This window comes from Boleophthalmus pectinirostris, unplaced genomic scaffold (assembly GCF_026225935.1).
Source record: "Boleophthalmus pectinirostris isolate CB_2022bp ecotype Guang Dong unplaced genomic scaffold, ASM2622593v1 HiC_scaffold_7, whole genome shotgun sequence".
NCBI lineage: Eukaryota > Metazoa > Chordata > Actinopteri > Gobiiformes > Gobiidae > Boleophthalmus > Boleophthalmus pectinirostris.
The window spans coordinates 29,704,842-29,724,524 of NW_026571473.1; positions in this window are offsets into that span (position 1 = coordinate 29,704,842).

Genomic DNA, 19,683 nt, shown 5'->3' on the forward strand with positions numbered 1-19,683 from the left:
AATAAATATCATACCGTGAGATGTATATCGTGAAAATATCGTACCGAGAGATTTGGATATCGTTACATCCCTAATCGTGAGCGTTCCCACGATATCGCAATAAATATCGTATCGTGAAGTTCATACTGTGACAATATCGTATCGTGAGACTTGGATATCGTTACACTCCTAATGATTATTATGATTATTATGGTCAGATGGTGTTCAAATAAAGCTCAGATTAAAGTCTAACTTGAGTAACACAGCTTCAGACAGATCAGCCCCTCCTGTTAGCTTCACCAGTTGCTGAACAATTAATCAAAAGACTGAAAGACTGAAAGATTGCCATTCTGAATTGTCTAATTGTTAATGATATGCTTGCGATTTTTTGACTCAAAACATCCACAGCCAGTCAATGGAGGAAGAAATCTGTTTTTTTGTACTGTTTATGTCCATGAAATCAGTAACAGCCCTTTGTATTTTTTCATGGTCATATTTTTATACAGCGCTTTTCCACCTTCAAGGTTCTCAAAGCGCTTTACATCAAGGAACACACATTCACACACCAGTGTACGCAAATACGAGGAGCGAGGTGGTTTAAGTGTCTTGCCCAAGGACAGAACGGCAGCATTCATCTGTGGGAGGTGGAATAGATCTGACCTCTCAATCAATGATGTTTATGCAGAGAGCAGTACCTTATATTGTCTAAGTACTTCAATCTGAGGCTAGTACTAGTGTATGTGGATAAATACAGCCTTCATACAGTACATCATCGACTTTGAGATTCATTTGGTCTTCCAATAGTTTATGTTATTAGTTTATTTTTTCAGCCCAAGAGTTTGTTTTCATACCTGACAGTTTCGACTGCTCACGAGCGATCTTCTTCACTCAGTTGAAATACAGAAACATGCCCGCGGGATGATAAACCGGGACGAGGGGGCTTTTTTTACTCTCACACACCTGGGAGACTGCAGGTGGCGCTGTTGTCCTGCCTCCACTGGTAGGAAGACAGCACCAAAACCTGTATAAATCAGCTCAACGGACACGTCACAGCAACATTACTCTGAGGAATCTCTAGTGAGCAGTCGAAACTGTCAGGTATGAAAACAACTCCTGGGCTGAAAAGAAACCTAATGATTGGAAAACCAAACCTCAAAGTCGCTGATGTACTGTATGAAGGCTGTATTTATCCACATATACTAGTACTAGCCTCAGACTGATACACTGAAGTGCTTCGACAATAATAAGGTACTGCTCTCTACATAAACATCATTGGTTGAGAGGTCAGATCTACCGGCCCACAGGTTGATCGATGTGATTCCACCTCCCACAGATGAAGGTTGTTGTTCTGTCCTTGGGCAAGACACTTAACCCACCTTGCTCCTAGTGTCTGCGTACACTGGTGTGTGAATGTGTGTTCCTTGATGTAAAGCGCTTGGAGAACCTTGAAGGTGGAAAAACGCTGTATAAAAATATGGTCTGAAAAAAGAACCTAATAACACATCAGAGTCTTGTTTTCTTCAATATTTTTTAACCCAAGACAAACTAATCAACTGGCCATGCACTCCAAGCTGCCTGGGCATGCCTCTCTACTCACTCAGCATAATGTTCGTGAAATCAGCACCGACAGCCATTTGAATTTTGTTTTCGAAAAGACTGAAATAATGAAATAGAATCGAAATTCAAGATCGATCAACATGAGTAAAAATATCGTGATTACTTTTTCCTCCATATTGCCCAGCCCTACCTTCACATGCACATTTAACATTTTTAAAGGTGCACTGTGTGACTTTTCCAGTGGAGAGTCTGCCAGCTGCTTGTTTCCATGGAGATGTCTTTGTTTTGCCTGGAATTTTAGACAGCACGGCATTTGACATTTCCAAACGAAGCAAGTGACGCTACAAGGCCGCGTTATTGGTTTGATCTGAGATGAATTGACTATGCTGAGAATGACAATGCACTTTTTTGAGCAATTAAAATACCTGGAATTTACTTAAAAAAAAATAGATAAGTTTAATGCTTTACTGTGGAACATTCCAGGCAAAGCAGTAACATATCCATGGAGACAATAGGCCCTATTCACAGAGCCGCTCGGCTAGTTCTGCTTCTCTGAAAAACTGCAGAGCCACACTTCCTGCTCCATTCACTGTGTACTGGGAATTAGCCGAGTCATGCAAAAATAAATCTATATTTAAATATCAGAGAGAGAACAGCAGATTACAGATACATAATAAGAGACAGCGTGTTAAGACCTTTGCTACGATGTAAATACTTCAACGGAGGAAGCTTCTAATACTAATGCTAACCTAATCTAAATCTTAAAATAGGACACAACACAACTTTATGAAATTACATCTAATGACAAGTCCATTGTTTTTCTGTGTTTTTCTGTGCTATTCTTAGTGCTATTTTAACATCGCTAGTACATTTCATTATCATTAACTCTGAAACACAAAGACCAACTTTTTTAAACACAGAAGTTTCTGTAACCTGCTGTCCCCTGTCTAATATTTAGAGTTAATTTTGCTCGACTTGGATCATTTCCAGTACACAGTGAATGGAGCAGAAAGTGCGGCTTCAAAGTTTTTAAGAGAAGTGGAAGTAACCGAGCGGCTCTGTGAATACGGACTATTGTCTCCATGGTTATGTTACTGCTTAGCCTGGAATGTTCCACAGTATACCATTAAACGTCAAAGGAGAAATTCAATTAGTCAACTGGACAAATGTTTACTTAGGTCAAAAACGTTTCACAGCTCATCCAAGCTGCTTCATCAGATCAGAACTGAAGAAGCCACTTGGGTGCAGCTGCAAAACAACTAAATGGATTGAAGCTGAAGCTGACAAATAGAATTTCTCTTCTGACATGGATTCTACATGGACGACTGAGGGATTCCCAGGGTTCCCACAGCCATGGAAATCCTGGAAAAGTCATGGAAATTGAAAATGTCATGTCAAATGTCCAGGACTGCAAACTTTTTTGTAATTTTGTAAATTCAATGACAGTTTTGGAAAAGTCATGGAATTTTAGTATCTCTTTCACACAACTACAGCGTTCTGTCAAGTTCTCATTAGGCCATTATGATTATTTCTGAACGTATGCGCCTTTTGTTTAAAAGAGAAATAAAAGCATTGCCAAGATTTTGAATGTTTTGATTGATTGGTTGATTGATTTGTTTTTATTTTGAGTTTGTGCCAAGAGAGAAACAATAATCATATATACTACAAACACATTTTAAACGGCAGAAAAGCACATTTCTCAAAAAGGTTAACTTATGGAATAATCTTGACAAAGAAATAAAAGAATCAAGTACAATGATGACATTTAAGAAATACATAAAATCTAATGCAATGTGTGTGTACGAAAAAGAAAACGAAGTTGCATAAAAGTGAAGATTTCTGTTTGCAATTGATCAGTAATTGTGCCTGAACTGATTTGGAATGTTAAGTAACCATCGGTGTTGATGTTTTGTCTTGAAAGGGAAAGGGGGGCAGATGACATAAGATTTCTCTTCTTTCTGCTCCTTTTCATTCATTTCTTATATGTTTGATGTTGTGACACTGTCGATGTCTTTTTATACTTTATGAATGAAATTAAATAAATAAATACATTTTTTTAAAAAGGAGTGGGAAGAAGAAAAACTTATATGAACCCACCCCTGTTCAAAAATGTTATGGTTGCTTCTGTACATTGATCACGGAATTTAACAAATATTTACATGTTAAAAAAAACTATAATACCAAAATCATAAGGTGAGTGGAAAGGGTTAACATTTCATATTTAGCCCTAAAAGTCTGATCAGTTCTACACATGTAGGTGCCGTAGTCATGGAAAATTCACTTTAGGTCATGGATTCTACGCATATACCATTAAACGGACCTAATTTGACTATGACTGTGTGGCTTCTCACCCGACCTGTCAGATTGTTAAATTTGCAGATGACACTGCTGTTGTGGGTTTAATCTCGGAAAACAACGAGCAGGCATACAGACAGGAGGTACAGCTGTTGGAGACCTGGTGCAGAGAGAACAACCTCTGTCTGAACCTTTCAAAAACAAAAGAATTAATAGTGGATTTTAGGAGGAACAGCTGTTCACTGTCGCCTCTCTACATCATGGGCACAGAAGTTGAAAGGGTGTCCGGCTGGAAGTACCTGGGTCTGCACATCACCGACAGACTCACTTGGTCCACTAATGCAGAGAGCATTGTTAAGAAGGCCCACCAGCGTCTGTATTTTTTGAGGAGACTCAAGGCTGCTGGACTAGGCCTCCTTGCTCTCATGTCTTTTTATCGATGTGGAGTGGAAAGTGTGTTGACCCAGTCCATCACAGTGTGGTACGGCCACTGCTCAGCCCAGGACAGGAAAGCTCTACAGCGTGTGGTCAGAGCGGCAGAGAAGACCACTGGATGTGACTTTACACCCATCAGTGAAATTTATGAGGAGCGTTGTAGAAGACGGGCCTCCAGGATCATGGGGGACCCCTCGCACCCCTCCCACCATCTGTTTGTTCCTCTGCCTCTGGGAGGAGACTGAGGAGCATTAAAGCTAGAACTTCTCGGCTGAAGTTCAGCTTCTTTCCTGAGGCTGTCAGACTTTTGAACAGTGCACACTGACTTCCTGCTTTGGTTGCCTCTTTCTCTATCTTGCCACGTTTACTACTTGTTCATTGGAACTGCTAAATGTTGTTGTTTTAAATGTATTTATTTTTTAACATTGCTTATTATTATTATTATTGTTTTTTATCTCTTTCTGTATCACTGGGCCTCGGGGAGCACATTTCGTTCTGTCATGTGTTTCTCTCACATGTTTGAATGACAAAATAAAGAACCTATAATTAGAACCTATAATTACTAATTTATGTGAAATGAATTACAGGTATTTTTATTGCTCAAAAGTGCCTCTCCTCTTAAATGCTCCGTGAATAAGACCTATTCAGGAGTCAAACCCTCTACCTGAAAAGTTACGTAGTGCAGCTTTAATGACAGCTGGAAAGGTATGGCCTCGTCTTTTGTATCAAATATAAAATCCTCTCTTGGTGTAAATATCGACCCGAGCGTTTATGTCCCGTCTGCAGTCCTGCGCGTGTACAGTTCTGCAGAGTGGACAAACCTGGCGTGCCCTGGCGGCTTCATTATAAAGCCTTTAGCGGAGCATATGCCAGCGCTGGAGGTCACTAAACGCCCGTGATTGATTGGCCGAGGAGGAGTCCAGATGAACCAATCGTCAGTCGGGGCTCGCAGCGGTCCGCCCCGCGCCATCTGTCCGCTCACCTGCCAATAGAGCCGGAGATCAGAGCCGATTCTGTGCTGCGGAGAGGGCCCACACCAGTACAGCCAGTCTGCGGTCAGAGCACTCCTGGAAGACGACAAGACGGAGAGTGAGGGAGTGGAAAGAGGAGGGAGAGAGAGTTTGGGGGGGGAGAGAGGGAAAAGAAAAAGAAAATGAGAGAGCAAGAGTGAAAAAGGAGAGAAGAATGGAGAGAAAGAGGGATTGAGAGAGCAAGAAAGCGGAAGGTGAGGTTAGGGAAAGGGGGCTGTGGGGAGTGAAAGAGAAGAGACGGAAAGAGAGAGGGAGTAAAAGGGAGCAGGAAAGAGGGAGGGTGAAGAAGGTGAAGAGGAATGAGGGTGTAGAGGGAGTGAAAGAGAAGAGACTAAACGAGAGAGATTGAAAGAGGGAGAGCAAATGAAAGGGAGGGAGAAGGTGGGAAAGGAAGGGGAAAGAGGGTGTAGGGGGAGTGAAAGAGAAGAGACTAAAAGAGATTAAAGAGGGAGAGAAAATGAAAGTATGAGAGGAAAGAAAGAGGGATTGGGGTAGAGAATGATGGAGAACGGGAAAGAGGGAGGAAGAAGGTGGGAGAGGAAGGGCAAAGAGACTAAAAGAGAGAGATTGAAAGAGGGAGAAAAAATGAAAGTAAGAGAGGAGACAAACAGGGATTAAGGGAGAGAACGAGGGAGAGCAGAAAAGAGGGAGGAAGAAGGTAAAGGGGAAAGAGGGTGTAGCAAGTGTGAAAGAGAAGAGACTAAAAGAGAAAGAGAGATTGAAAGAGGGAGAGAAAATGACAGAGGGAAAGAGGGATTAAAGGAGAGAATGAGGGAGAGCAGAAAAGTAGGAAAGGAAAGGGAAAGAGGGTGTAGGGGGAGTGAAAAAGAAGAGACTAAGAGAGAGAGGACTGAATGAGGGAGAGAAAATGAGAATAAGAGAAGGGAGAAAGAGGGATTAAGGGATAGAGGGAGAGAGGGAGGGAGAAGGTGAAAGAGGAAGAGGATAGTAGTAGAAAATGGAGCGATTGTGAGAGGGAGAGAGCAGGAGGGAGAAGCCAAAGGAAAACGAGGAGAGTGATAGAGAAAGAGTGAATGAGGGAGAGAAGAATGGAGAGAGCGAGTGAAACAGAGGGAGGGAGGGTGAGAATAATGTGAAAATGTGCTCTTTAAATCCATTATGTATTTTTTCTTGAGTTTTCAGGTGATCTTAAAACTTTTTTTTTGCCTTTGTTCACTAATGTGTGCCTTGTGTTTCCATGGCAACTGCTGAACATTCCACCACAGACATACACGAAGAGTACCCCCAGCATACTCTCACCGCAAAGCTGTCTAAGTACCAAGGAAATTACATTGTGCATTGTGTAACGTCAAATGGGTTAATCAGATGCTTTTCTTCTCAGAGATGTTTGTGCTTTGTCTGGAAGGTTTCACAGTATGGCATTACACCTTTCTGTCTTCATGGAGACCAAACCAGACAGAAGACAGAAGCTACAGGTCAGATCTGTGAAGAGGCGACCCCGCTCACAGTCAGAATGCCAGTTTTTTAAGGTATTTTTGAGCTGTAAAACCACTTGTAATTGAATAAATGTAAAGTAGAGCTGTTTAATGGCCACGTTTACTTCTTTACATGGGAGTAATAATTCCGAATTCAATGTCTGGGGGTCGGGAAAAGTTAGTTCTGATTGGACAAGGACACAAATGTTTTTACGTCGACTGGAAGAAAACACACACTTCAGCTGCTACTGGCTTTTTTGTCATCTCGGTTTGTTGTTGCACCACGGGCACAAACATGATCCAAACTTTTTTCGCAGTTATTCCGATGATAATAAAGCAGCAGCTCGAGAATTCTTTCATCACGCTTTACGTCTGTCAGCTGAGGAGGAGAAGGAAAGAGCGTCGGAGAAGGGAGGACGAAGACAAACTGAATCTGAGGCTGCTCTACCTCAACCCACTCCCGCATCCCGCTCACAAATCCAAAGAGACGTGGATGAAAGTCCGAAGCCAGGACTGGTGGAGCAAATCATCCGGATCGCGTCAGAAGAGCGACCCAACGAGCATGCGCTGAACGACCCGAATCATTTTTAAGAAGAATAAACGTTTACATGATTGAGGAATAAATTAATTTGGCTTTAAAATCTGAATAAACCACCCACTTACTTCGGAACTAAGTTTAATTCTGAATAATCGTTTTCATTAGGAATGAAGTTTACATGTTTTTGGGAATCTTATGTAAATGTGGCAAATATACTGTGGAACATTCCAGGCAGAGCAATGACATATCCATAGAAACAACCAAAAAAATTACACAATACACCTTTAAATGTATCAATCTGAGGGTATAGTGCTAGTTCGTGTGGATAAATACAGCCTTCATACAGTACATTGTCGAGTTGTTTTCGATATTTTTTAACCCAAGACGAAGTAATCAACTGGCCGCTCGCTCCTCTCGACCTAGCCATGGCTCTCTATTCACTCAGCATAAGTGCACACATAGGGCAGAATCACAAAGGCCACAGATGCCGATAATGGAGATCGACCACTTAATCCCCCTGTTCCTCACGGGGGCGCCGATCGAAGCTTTGTTCCCAAACAGGAGGAGGGGGAGGAGGGAGGGGGGCATGTGAAGGGAGGAGGGACGAGGTAAGATAATGTGAGCACGTACGCACACGCTCAACAGACTTATGACAGGTAAGTGAGGTTAAAGGAATTGGGGAAAGTCTGTAGTTGTGCTTTTGCTGACAAGTGTCGTGATTACGATTATATTTGCGATTTATGTAAACGACACATATTACGCTATTTTCTGATCTATGTTATAATGTTCCCTCATCGAAAACAGACCTGAAGTTGTGTTGTTTCATTCACACGTTTAACACACAAATCCTGCGTAGTTAGTTAGTATTATAGTTCTTCTCTCAAACTGAAAACACCTTCAGTTGAGTCAGTTGAGTTGACAGGGTCTAGTAATTCTATCCACAAGGCAGACATTCATCCATCTAAATCAGCTAAAATGAATGTGCAAGGAACACATTTCTTACATAGATAAATAAGTAAACATTTTTTTATATTTATTTGTCAAATCAGTCAACTGCTGTGTAAAAATGGTAACACTTTCTGATATCATGTGGTGACAGAGGAAGTGCCCCATTGTTTTTTTTTAACTCCATACACCTTCACTGGAATCATGTGGACGATTTCAGTCTAGGAATTGCTCAGTCTCTATTAAACTAATGCCTGGGCGTACACTGTGCGGTATTTTTGGTCGTGTCACTCAGCCCCAGCTTAAACTGTACGACCAAATCGCAGGGTTTAAAAGTTCACAGCTCACGAATCATGTTCTCACACTATACGAACCAATGCTCTGATGTGACCTGCCTGCGCACACTGTACGTTCAAGTTGTTGTTCCGGAAGTAGAAAACCACAAAGAAGAAAACCATGGAAATAGAAAACCACAGTCGTGCAGAGAGGAGACACAATGCTGATCCAGGCAAAAAACAGACGCGCTGCCTTGGCAATTTGTGCCATTCTCTGCGCAGACAAGCTCAAAAAGAAGAGGCGACAAATATGGTCAAAGAAATGGCTGGGCAGACGTGGGTAGATGTGGGCAGTACGGGTTGTCAGTTCTTCAGAGGGAACTGGAGGTAAGGAGCATCAAGTTTTTCACCAAACTTCTGTTCTGTGCTGCTCAATTAACTGCGCCTCCATGTCCTGTGTCCAAAACACTCGCCGGCGCCATCGTCCTCCACAAGCTCATATCCTTCTTCCGCTTCTGTGTCCACACATGCGCAGTCTGACAGATTCTGGGAAATCGGCTCATGGAATGAATTCAACAGAGCGAAACCCTCACGAGAGGCGACTGGATTTCAAATAAGTTTGATATTCTTGCGACCTACGAATGCAGACCGGGAGCTGGTCGTGAGGTATAAATCGGTTCTCTTTACCCGATGTTTACTGCACGAAGCACAACACACGATGGAGCCAAAACTCAGCCCGATCCCCAAAATCGGCTCAAAAGGGTCAAAAATCGCACAGTGTACGCCCGGCTTAAAAGAAAAAGGCAGCTGTTCACTTGAAAACTGCTGCTTCATGACATCACACGGTGCTCTATAAAGCCATTCATTCATTGGAATCAGCTTCTCTGCTCTGTGTGCACAATTGAAGTTAAAGATGCATTGTGTAACTTTTTGGTGGAGGGCCAGTCAAATGCTTTTCTACATGGAGACGTTGATTGCTTTGTCTGGAATCTTTCACAGTATGGCATTAAATCTTTCTATCTTCATGGCGACCAAACCAGACCATCTGTGGAGAGGCGACCCCGCTCACAGTCAGAATTCCTGTTTTTCGTGGTGTTTTTGAGCTATTAAACCACCTGTAACTGAATAAATGTAAGGTAGAGCTGTTTAATGTCACACCGTGGAACATTCCAGGCAGAGCAATGACATATCCACAGAAACAAGCAGGTGATAGACCGCCAACCAAAAAGTTACACAATGCACCTTTAAATATAAACTCAAGAAGACTCACTTTCACTTCACTTTCACTAAATACTGTACAAATACTTATTCTCAACTTTGTAAGTGAAACGAATTTTTTCTGTTATTATTATTTTTAAGAGAACTGCAGGAAGATTAGTAGATTAGATGATGGGGATGCTAACAAAACAATAAAGCAATAAAAAACAAGGTGGAACAGAGCGATCTGAGCTTTGGAGATGTAGACAGACTAATAATAAAGGATTATTCAAACCTGTGTGAATGAAACAAAACACCACTCCTGGTTTGTTTTTGATGAGAAAATAACATTATAACATGACTCAGTGTTCACAAGAGTCAATTTTGAGTAATTTAGGACCTTTAATAGTAGGATTCTGTTCAAAGTTCACATTTTAAACTTGTAAAGAATTGACTGAAATAGGAGCTGACACACTAATACAAGAGTCACATTTCAGAACATGTTACAGACTTGGCAGTTTTTATGCAGAGTAAGACAGGAGATTTTGTTTGTGGAGGAAATTACGGTACTTTAAAAATTGCAGCCTTTGCGATTTTGATTTGATTGAGATTCGTTTTGTTGCCCTACAGGTAAGACTACCCATTTTCACTAAAACGTACTTTAGAATTACACATGATTTTGCAAAACACTGTGCCTATTTTTCCATAATTTTGCACTTTTGTTATTATTATTTTTTTCTGATATGCAGATGTGACAGAGAAATGGTAAATGGTCACATTTTTATACAGCGCTTTTCCACCTTCGAGGCACTCAAAGCACTTTACATCAAGGAACCACTCACCCTTTCACAGACACTGGGGGCGAGGTGGGTTAATTGTCTTGCCCAAGGACACAACTACAACATAGAGCGGTATTCGAACTGCCAACCTCAGTGGACAAATACTCTACCAACTGAGTTACTGTCGCCCAAGTAAACAATAAGAATAAAAAAAACATTTAACAGGCAAGACTATGTTTTAGTAAAACAATTATGAATATTCTTAGTTTTCAAAAGTGTGTAACTTTAGTTCATTTTATAATTTTACTTCCTAGTTGGACATGAGCAGTTTTTTTTTCTCCATTTTTGCCTCAGAGCTAGAAGGTTTGAGGTTCAATTCTTTCCCAATGTTTACTAAAGCTTGGAAATTTAAATGTGCTAAATGTGTAAATGTGCTCATCCACCAACCTGAAGGTTACAGGTCTTGCTCGGATCAAGTTCTATTGCCGTGTCCTTGTGCAAGACACTTCACCCACTCTTTTTCATGGACTGCAGTTTCGTAATACATAAAGGTAATTCCAAAAACAGCCGAGTGACAAGTGCAAAGCTATGATTGTAACTTTAGGTTTAAGTTGACTTATTTTAACTTGGAATATAGCATAAAATACGTGTGATGAATGGTGATCAAAAACTGTCAAGGGGTTTCCAAATAGGAAGTGAGCACGGGTGCACTTCCAGCTCCATCGACTCTGGCTCTAATTGACTTTACATAAAAAAATTGTCACCCCTCTTTCTGTAACTGCGGCTGTGAGCCTCATCATTTTGGCCTTAAAAGGACAGTCCAGAATTTTGGACATAGGGCCTCATTTCCTAGTGAGCCAGAGTGTTGGAGACGTGTGGAGACACTTTTAAAAAATATTCCATCTAGTCCTTGTATTTGCAGAGGTCGCTGGTGCTAGGCTAGTGTATGTCAATGGCCATAGTTAGCCTGGCGCTAAAACAGTCACACCCACTCCACAAAACACCTGAAGTAAATCTATTATTACACCAGACTGTTGATGTGAATATCTGTTGTAGAATAATGTTTGAAATAAAACTAACCTTGCATCGCATGAATTGTCGCATGTTGAGGGACTATTTTCTCAGCAGCAGCGGAATTTTACTTTGCCAGTAAGATAGGTGCTAGGTGATATCAATCCGTCGCTGCCAAGCTTTCTGTCTGGAAGTACAACTTGCTGCTGCTGCTCAGACATAAATCCTTCAAACGGAAGGTTGGTTTTACTTCTAAAACTATTCTATTAACAGTAACATTCACATTGATAGGATAACTATGGCCATTGACATGCACTAGTCTAGCACCAGCGACCTCTGCAAATACAAGGACTGGATGGAATATTTTAAAAAGTGTCTCCACACATCTCCAATCTAATCTCTGTCTCACTAGGAAATGAGGCCCAATGTCCAAAATTACGGACTATCCCTTTAAAAACATATTAATCCGCTCTACATCCTGGTGTTCTACTACAGAACTCAGCTCCAAAATTGCTCCTAAAACCGCCAGCCTCGGTGAGCTTCATTTGACTGGAGCCGAACATGACAGGTGACGTCACACTCCCTTAGTCCACTTTTTTTTTATCCAGTCTGTGGGTTTAACATGCAGTACGTCTATATGAAATTGAATAACAGGCTCTAATTTAAAGGTGCACTGTGTAACCTTTTAGCTGGGAGTCCGTAGTCCATAGAAACCTGCTTGTTTCCATGGATACGTCATTGCTCTGCCTGGAATGTTCCACAGTGTCACATGAAACAACTCAATCTTACATTTCTGAAATTACAAGTGGTTTTCATAGCTCAAAAATACCTAGAAAAACTGAGATTCTGACTGAGAGTTGGGTCGCCTCTTCACAGATCTGACCTGTAGCTTCATCTGGTTTGGTCTCCTGAATATAGAAAGGTTTAATGCCATACCGTGAAACATTCCAGACAAAGCACTGACATCGCCATGGAGAAAAGCACTTTAACAGAGATACGCAAGTACAAAAATATACTAAACCTGTAATATGATACCAGCTCAGTGGACAGTCGAAGCGAGATGTCATTGCAATGGGATTTGTTGTGGTAACCATGGCGATGGATGGCACCGGTACTTCAACCTCCACTAATGCGTGTACGTATGTCCTTTAGTGTGAATATGTCCTTTAGTTTTCATATTATTTCAGTGCATTAAATTAAGTATTAAATCACGGTTCACCTTGGTCTCGTAATTCTAAATAACAGCACAAAGACACGGTAGGCAGAATTGCTAATTTTCTCATAAATTCATACTACTCTTATCTGTTAGCAAGTAATTATGTTTGCACAATGACCTCCATTTATTGGCAAACATATCATAACCTTGTACGCTTCTACAATGGCAACAAAAGGATCAGCAAGAAAACAGGTCTCACAAAACACGCCTTGGATATAGCTCCCCCTAGCCCCAGGTGTACCTCAAGGTTTAGTTTAGCCCCCCTTCCTTTTCATACATGTTCATCTTTAAAGGGACAGTCTGGGATTTTGGACATAGGGCCTCATTTCCTAGTGAGCCAGAGCGTTGGAGACATGTGGAGACACTTTTTTAAATATTCCATCCAGTCCTTGTATTTGCAGAGGTCACTGGTGCTAGACTAGTGCATGTCAATGGCCATAGTTATCCTGCCACTAAAAACAGTCTTACCCACTCCACAAAACACCCGAAGCAAATCTATTATTACACCAGACTGTCGATGTAAATGTCTGTGTCGATAGAATAATGTTTGAAATAAAACTAACCTTGCATCGCATGAATCGTTGCAAGTTGAGGAACTATTTTCTCAGCAGCAGCGGAATTTACTTTGCTGGTAAGATAAGTTCTAGGCTGTGTTGGGAAAGTTAATTTTCTTCATGAACTACTTCAAAATTTTGTTCATGAATTTCAAAATGAACTAGTTCGTTCAGTATTTATTTTTTTTTCAACATGTTGCTGCGAGCTATTAGGCTAAAATCATAAATATATATTATGAATATATGTATTATATATAGGTTATAGAAAATTATAATGAATGAGAGAAACAGACAGTCATTTTGGTCACTATTGGATGAACTATATCTATCAGAGCACAACACAGCCAAGTGCAGTTTCCGCAGCAGTACACTCATATTAATCACAGGCTTCTAAAACTATGTTATTTAAATCCATTTTGTATTTTTCTTGAGATCTCAGACCATCATGTGAAAAATCTGTCAGTCGTCTGAATCAAGCTCATCCAAGCTGCTTCTCCAGAACTGAAGAAGAGCTGCGAAACTTATTCGACCAAATAGACTTTTGTCCAGTCGACAAACTGAATTTCTCCTTTGCCATTTCAGCCAATCCAAAAACCTTTCTGACTATTTTCTCAAGTTAAGTTTTCTTCTCCATGTAACTGCTGAACATTCTACCATAGAGATAGATAGAAAACACCCCCAGCATGATGTCACTGCAGAGTAACAACGATTTCAGTTCAGCTGACAGGGTCTAGTAATTCTGTCCACACAGAGAAGAATTTCAACCATATAAATCAGGCTAAAATGAATGTGCAAGGAACAGATTTCATACATAGGTAAATAAGTTGTGTAAAAATGGTAACACTAGAGAAGGTAATGTGATGATGTTAAAGGTGCACTGTGTAAATGAATATAAAAATGAATTTCCTTCAGGGTAACTCTATCTGTCTATCTGTTTATCTGTCTGGAGGGTGTGCCAGTGTCTGCTCGTCTCCATAGTGATGTTACTGTTTTGCCTTGAGTGTTCCACAGTGGCATTAAACGTATCTCTCTAGCATTTATTCAGTTTCATGTGTTGTATTGTGTCTTGTTTGAAATCCCTGGCACAACATCTCTTAGTGTGAAGGTGTTTTTCTCTCCACAGATCTGACCTGTAAATTTGCCTGCTTGTGTCCTGCTTGGAAATGAGATGGGGTTAATGTCAAACTGTGCAGACAAAGTGAGAACATCTTCGTCGAGACAAGCAGCCCAGTGAGTTGTCAAACATGTCATATTCAGTTTAATGTAAATGCAATAGTCGTACTTAGCTGCGAGCCAGGGCTGGTCCAGAGCTCTGTAGACCGCCGCCTGACGGACGTGGTTCTGGAAGTGAGACGGGTTCAGATGGACACTCCTGGGCAAAACAAACAAGGGTGAATGCTACGCTGATGATTCATTTCAACACCAGAGGGAGTCTTTCTCAAAAATGTATTACATTTAAGAAGTATAGCCCAAAATGGTATGTAAAACACTCCTGCCTTACAGCAAGGTTACATTATTTTCAACTTTCCTAATGTTTACTTGAAAATGAAATACATTATTGAAATGCCTTTCAAAATGCACTCGTCCACCAACCTGGGGGTTTGATTCCCACTCGGACCAAGTTCTGTCCTTAGGCAAGACACTCAAAATTTATACTTACATTATACTACACTTTAATTGATCCCTGTCTGTCTTATTGTCGTACAGTCTGGACAAAGACTTTCTCAACTACTCTGAGCAAAATATTATTGGTGCAAAAATGTTTTTCAACTCATTCCTTGCCACTAACATCATCTGCTAATTTACTAATCAAACTTAACATTCTTAATATTTACGAGATTAATATTTATCAAATTTTTATTTTTATGTATAAAAAATTGTTTTAATTCAGCTACGATCTGCAAACATTTCATATTTTACTTCATATTTCCTAGATACAAAACTCGTCAAAATCATAATTTTCATGTTCCAAAATGTGTCACATCAAGAGCTCAGTTTTGATACAGGGGCTGTAAATTGTGGAGCCAGTTTTCACAGCTGGGTATTGATGGCATCAGAAAAGATGTTTAAAGAGTGTGAGGAAATGTTTGATATTTCATGATGATGTTTGACAGTCATTCAATTGTGGATGTTTCATTGTATTTTAATCCATGTTTGAATCAAATGAATTTAATCCAATGTGTGTAAATGTTTTTGTTTTTTTTAAATAAACCTCACCCACCTTGCCTATGGGTTTCAGTTTCTGTTACATGCAACATCAAGAGGTCTATTTACAATATTCAAAATCTGTATTTAGTTTTAAATTGGTAATTTTTCAGCACTCTGAAACCCATGGATTGGCTTCAGTTCAGCTGTGGCTATAGTAGTAGTTTAACACCACTGAGTGTAGAGTGAATGAAAAATGACAACAGTGCAACACCATCTCATTTAAGATGGCTTCCAAAATCAATTACAAAACATATGTAATATCCTGACCAATGCACTTAACCCCTTACATTACAAACCAGACTCACTCCATCATCAGAAGTAGCACAAATCAGATACAAAAACTACTGAAACTAGTATTGAAACTAGTATTGAAACTAGATACTCATTTGAGCAATTATCAATACTAAAAAGTCAGATTCACAGGACAGAAATGAATGTTTCCTGAATACCTTTAGAATGATTTTGAGCTGTATCAGAAATATAAGAGCAGATAGTCTAATATTAGGGGAAGATCTCGTGCCACAAGATCTAGTGAGACAAGACTGTGCACACACGATAAACACGATTTGGATTGGACAAAAAAAAAAAAAAAGGTTACAGTTCCAAAAATCTGTATTAGAATGTACACAAAAAAATCGCATCAAATAAATAAAACATTTGTACGCCAAAATTGAAAACTGAATCAAGAAATCTCATCATGTCTTGTTCTCGTGGACCCAATCTTGTATCTTGTCTTGTAAAAAATGTGTCTCGTCCCATCCCTAACCACGATACACCTATGGACCAACATACCTGGACGGACACTTTGAAGGATTACACAGATAGTAGAATAGATAATAGAAAAAAAAAGTACTATATGATTTAATGTAGAAAAACACATTGGATTGTCAAAAGAAAGAGTGTTTTTAATTATCCTCATGGAATTATATTGAGCATCAAGTCTATTCCTTAGTATCGATATCGAGTTTGTAATAATAAGAGTATCCCCCAGACTGCACAGATTACACTATTTGGTCAGAATTAGTATGTTTCACCAACCCATTTTCAGAAAAGTATTTTTGAAATTTTCTGGTGTCAAATGCTGACGGAGATAAAAATGTACCTCTGGCTACACTCTTTGACTTGCATTAGCATTTCACAGGATTCGTTTGACTTTTTTCCGAAAGGAGAAACACACAATGGGAGGATAAATAGTCGTAGATAAAAGCAGCAGACAGATATAGCAGACAATAAAGCCGTCTTCTTCACAAAACTCACAAAACTATTTTCAATTTGTGGAAAAACGCTGTGAAAACTTTCCACATTTGGTTTGTGTGAAGGGAAGAACAGATCGCATATGTGAAAATGCATTAATAAACAATAACAACATATATGAATTTAAGTATATTATATATCATTTTATAGTAGTTGTAGTAGTAGTTATAGTGTTGTTTCAGATGTACCTGTTAAAACTTGTCTTGCCTCAGTATATATATTGTAGAAGCCGCTCTTGAGGTCAAAATACTACTACTACTACGTACTGTCATCACTTAGTTATAAAGCATTTTATTGTCCAAGAATCAGAAAGTGGGTGATTATATGTGTCCCGCTCTTGACATAAACATGCTGTCTTTGTGTCCATGGACAAACACTTAACCCCCCTCGTGAATGGGTGAGTGGTTCCTTATTGTAAAGCGCTTGGAGTGCCTTGAAGGTGGAAAAGCGTTGTATAAAAATGTGGCCATGTACCAGTAACATGCTAGTTGTTCTCAGCATTACTGTTACAGCGACTTCGCTCTGGCCTCTAGAAGTGTGAAAAGTGTTTATAAACTCATTCTGGAAAATAATTAGGATGCTTTGAACAACAACTGCAAACAATAGAGTGTTTATATTTCATTTTTTCACATTTTTAAAACATTAAAAATCAGTTTGTATCTTTAAAGTAAATGTCATGTTTTTGCACAGTTTTCACAAATTATTACATGACTTCCAATAGTTCAGAACAGTTTCCATAAGATAAAATGAAAAGAAAATAACTGTAGTTGGTCAGGGGTGGAGCATATGGACATAAGCTGTTTCTCAAACATTTGTAAATTTCTTGAGTTTGTGCTCTTCTGAAACATAGTTTTCCACAAATCATGCTCCAATTAAAAGTTAGATTTTCAGGAAATCTATTCTAAATCTCTAGATGTGAACTTGCTCTGCCTGCTTTACCTGGGAGGTTTAAGGGGCCATAACAACATGGACAACATTCTGTTTTTTGAATATTTGAATTATTGGAAAACTAATTCCACTGAATATTTTATTTGTGTTGATAAAAAACATGTGGTCATTTGTGCAAATTGTTGATAGATCCAATTAAAATAGTAGTAATCATTATTAACCAGGTCAAAAAGGCAAATTCTACCATAGAATTCTACAGTTTTAACCACAATTTCCAAATATACGGGCAATTTAAAGTTGTACTAGGTCACTTTTGGAGGGTCCGCTACCCTCTTGTCTCCATGAATATGTTATTTCTCTACTTGGAATGTTCCACACTATGGCATTAAATTATTATCCCTCAGTCGTTCAGGTAGAATCCATGGCAAAGAGGAATTCAGAACTGAAGAAGCAGCTTGGATGAGCTGCGAAACGTTTTCGACCTATACAAACGTTTGTCCAGTTGACAAATTGAATTTCTCTTTGCCATAATCCCATGTGCACGAGCAGTTCACACCAGAAGAGTTACAGGTCAGATCAATGGACACATGCAAGATAGGTTTAATGCAATACTGTGGAACATTCCTGGCAAAGCAATAACATCTCCTTGGAGACTAACGAGTGTTAGGAAGTAACTAAATACAAACCAAAAATACATATTCAATATACTAATTTAGAGTAACCGTATTCCTCCTGTATGTTTACTTTTTCATGTTTTGTTATTACGAATACAGTTTCCTAAAATCTAAAGATATATTACACAATCATGAAATAAAATTAGCCTTCTGAGGTGTGCACGCATGTTTCCTTCTCTGATCAGTGACAAATCAAACATAAACAGCAAACAGATGCTGTAAGATAGACAGATATAGATCAATACTTTATTGACCCTGAAGGAAATTCATATAGCAATTTAACCACATTCATACTAGGAAATGTGGATGAAGTGTGTTGCCTAAGGGCACAACAGCAGTTTTTGCTACCTGGCACCCACTAACCAGATCCTGCCACCCCGCTACGCCAGAAAAGTTAAAATTTCTTTCCAACACCGTGTGCTTTTGACCCCACCTCACCTCATCCCAACCTCAGCAGCCCCTCCCCTCGCTCTCTGCCACTCCACTGCTGCTCGGGGGGGGAGACACATTCACGACGCTCCTCAATATTGTTTGGCTAAAAAGATATTTCCGTTGGGACAGGACTGAGCCGGTCTCGGGTTCTGGCAGGGGAGGAGGGGGAGAGAGCCTGCAACATTATGGAAATGTAAGCTCGCAATAATGGTGTTCTCCCGTCAGAAAAAGCCCAGCAGCGAAGGCAGTAAATCCACAACAAAAGCTTCTCTCCTCTCTCTTTATCAACTCACGACTCACAGGCACAGCGCTGTGAAGTGGCGCTCTCCAAAAGTGACTGCTACAGGGCACAGGCACCGCCAAAAAAGGAGGAAAAAAACTAGCAGACGCAGCAGAAATATTGAGTCTCATATTTACTTCAATGCAGTGATTTAAGGGAGGCAGTCTGAACAGTTAAATTTAAATGGGAGTTTATTTATAATGGTCTTTATTGTGGAATGGGGTTGTAGATCAAAAATTGAGAGAAGTCGTGAGTTAAAGTGCTATTTTTCAGAGTTTTTAAAGTGGAACTTAACACCTAAAATCCGCCCACGGCCATATTTCAAATAGAGCTGCTACTACTTAAGCAGTACCTGGTAGATTAAATAAATAAATTGAGGACAAAGGGGCGGGGTCTAGGGTTATGTGGACAATTGTGATTGGTCTAACAGGAACCACACTTCAAACTCCGACCCTGCAGGTATGTGTTTGTACCAGAAACACCTGGATTTAAAGCACCCAAATTACACAATTTTCAGTTTTCAAGCTCCTGTTCGGCAGTTTTTGCTGCATCTCATCTGAGCAGAACAGTTCGGCAATTCGGCAGCGCTGTCCAACATCTTCGCTTTGATTAGTTATTTATGTGGGCGTGGTTTATCTGCCGAAGCCAGATCCAACGGCTGCTTCCTTGACGGTGCAGAGCAAGAAGCAGAGCAAGGTT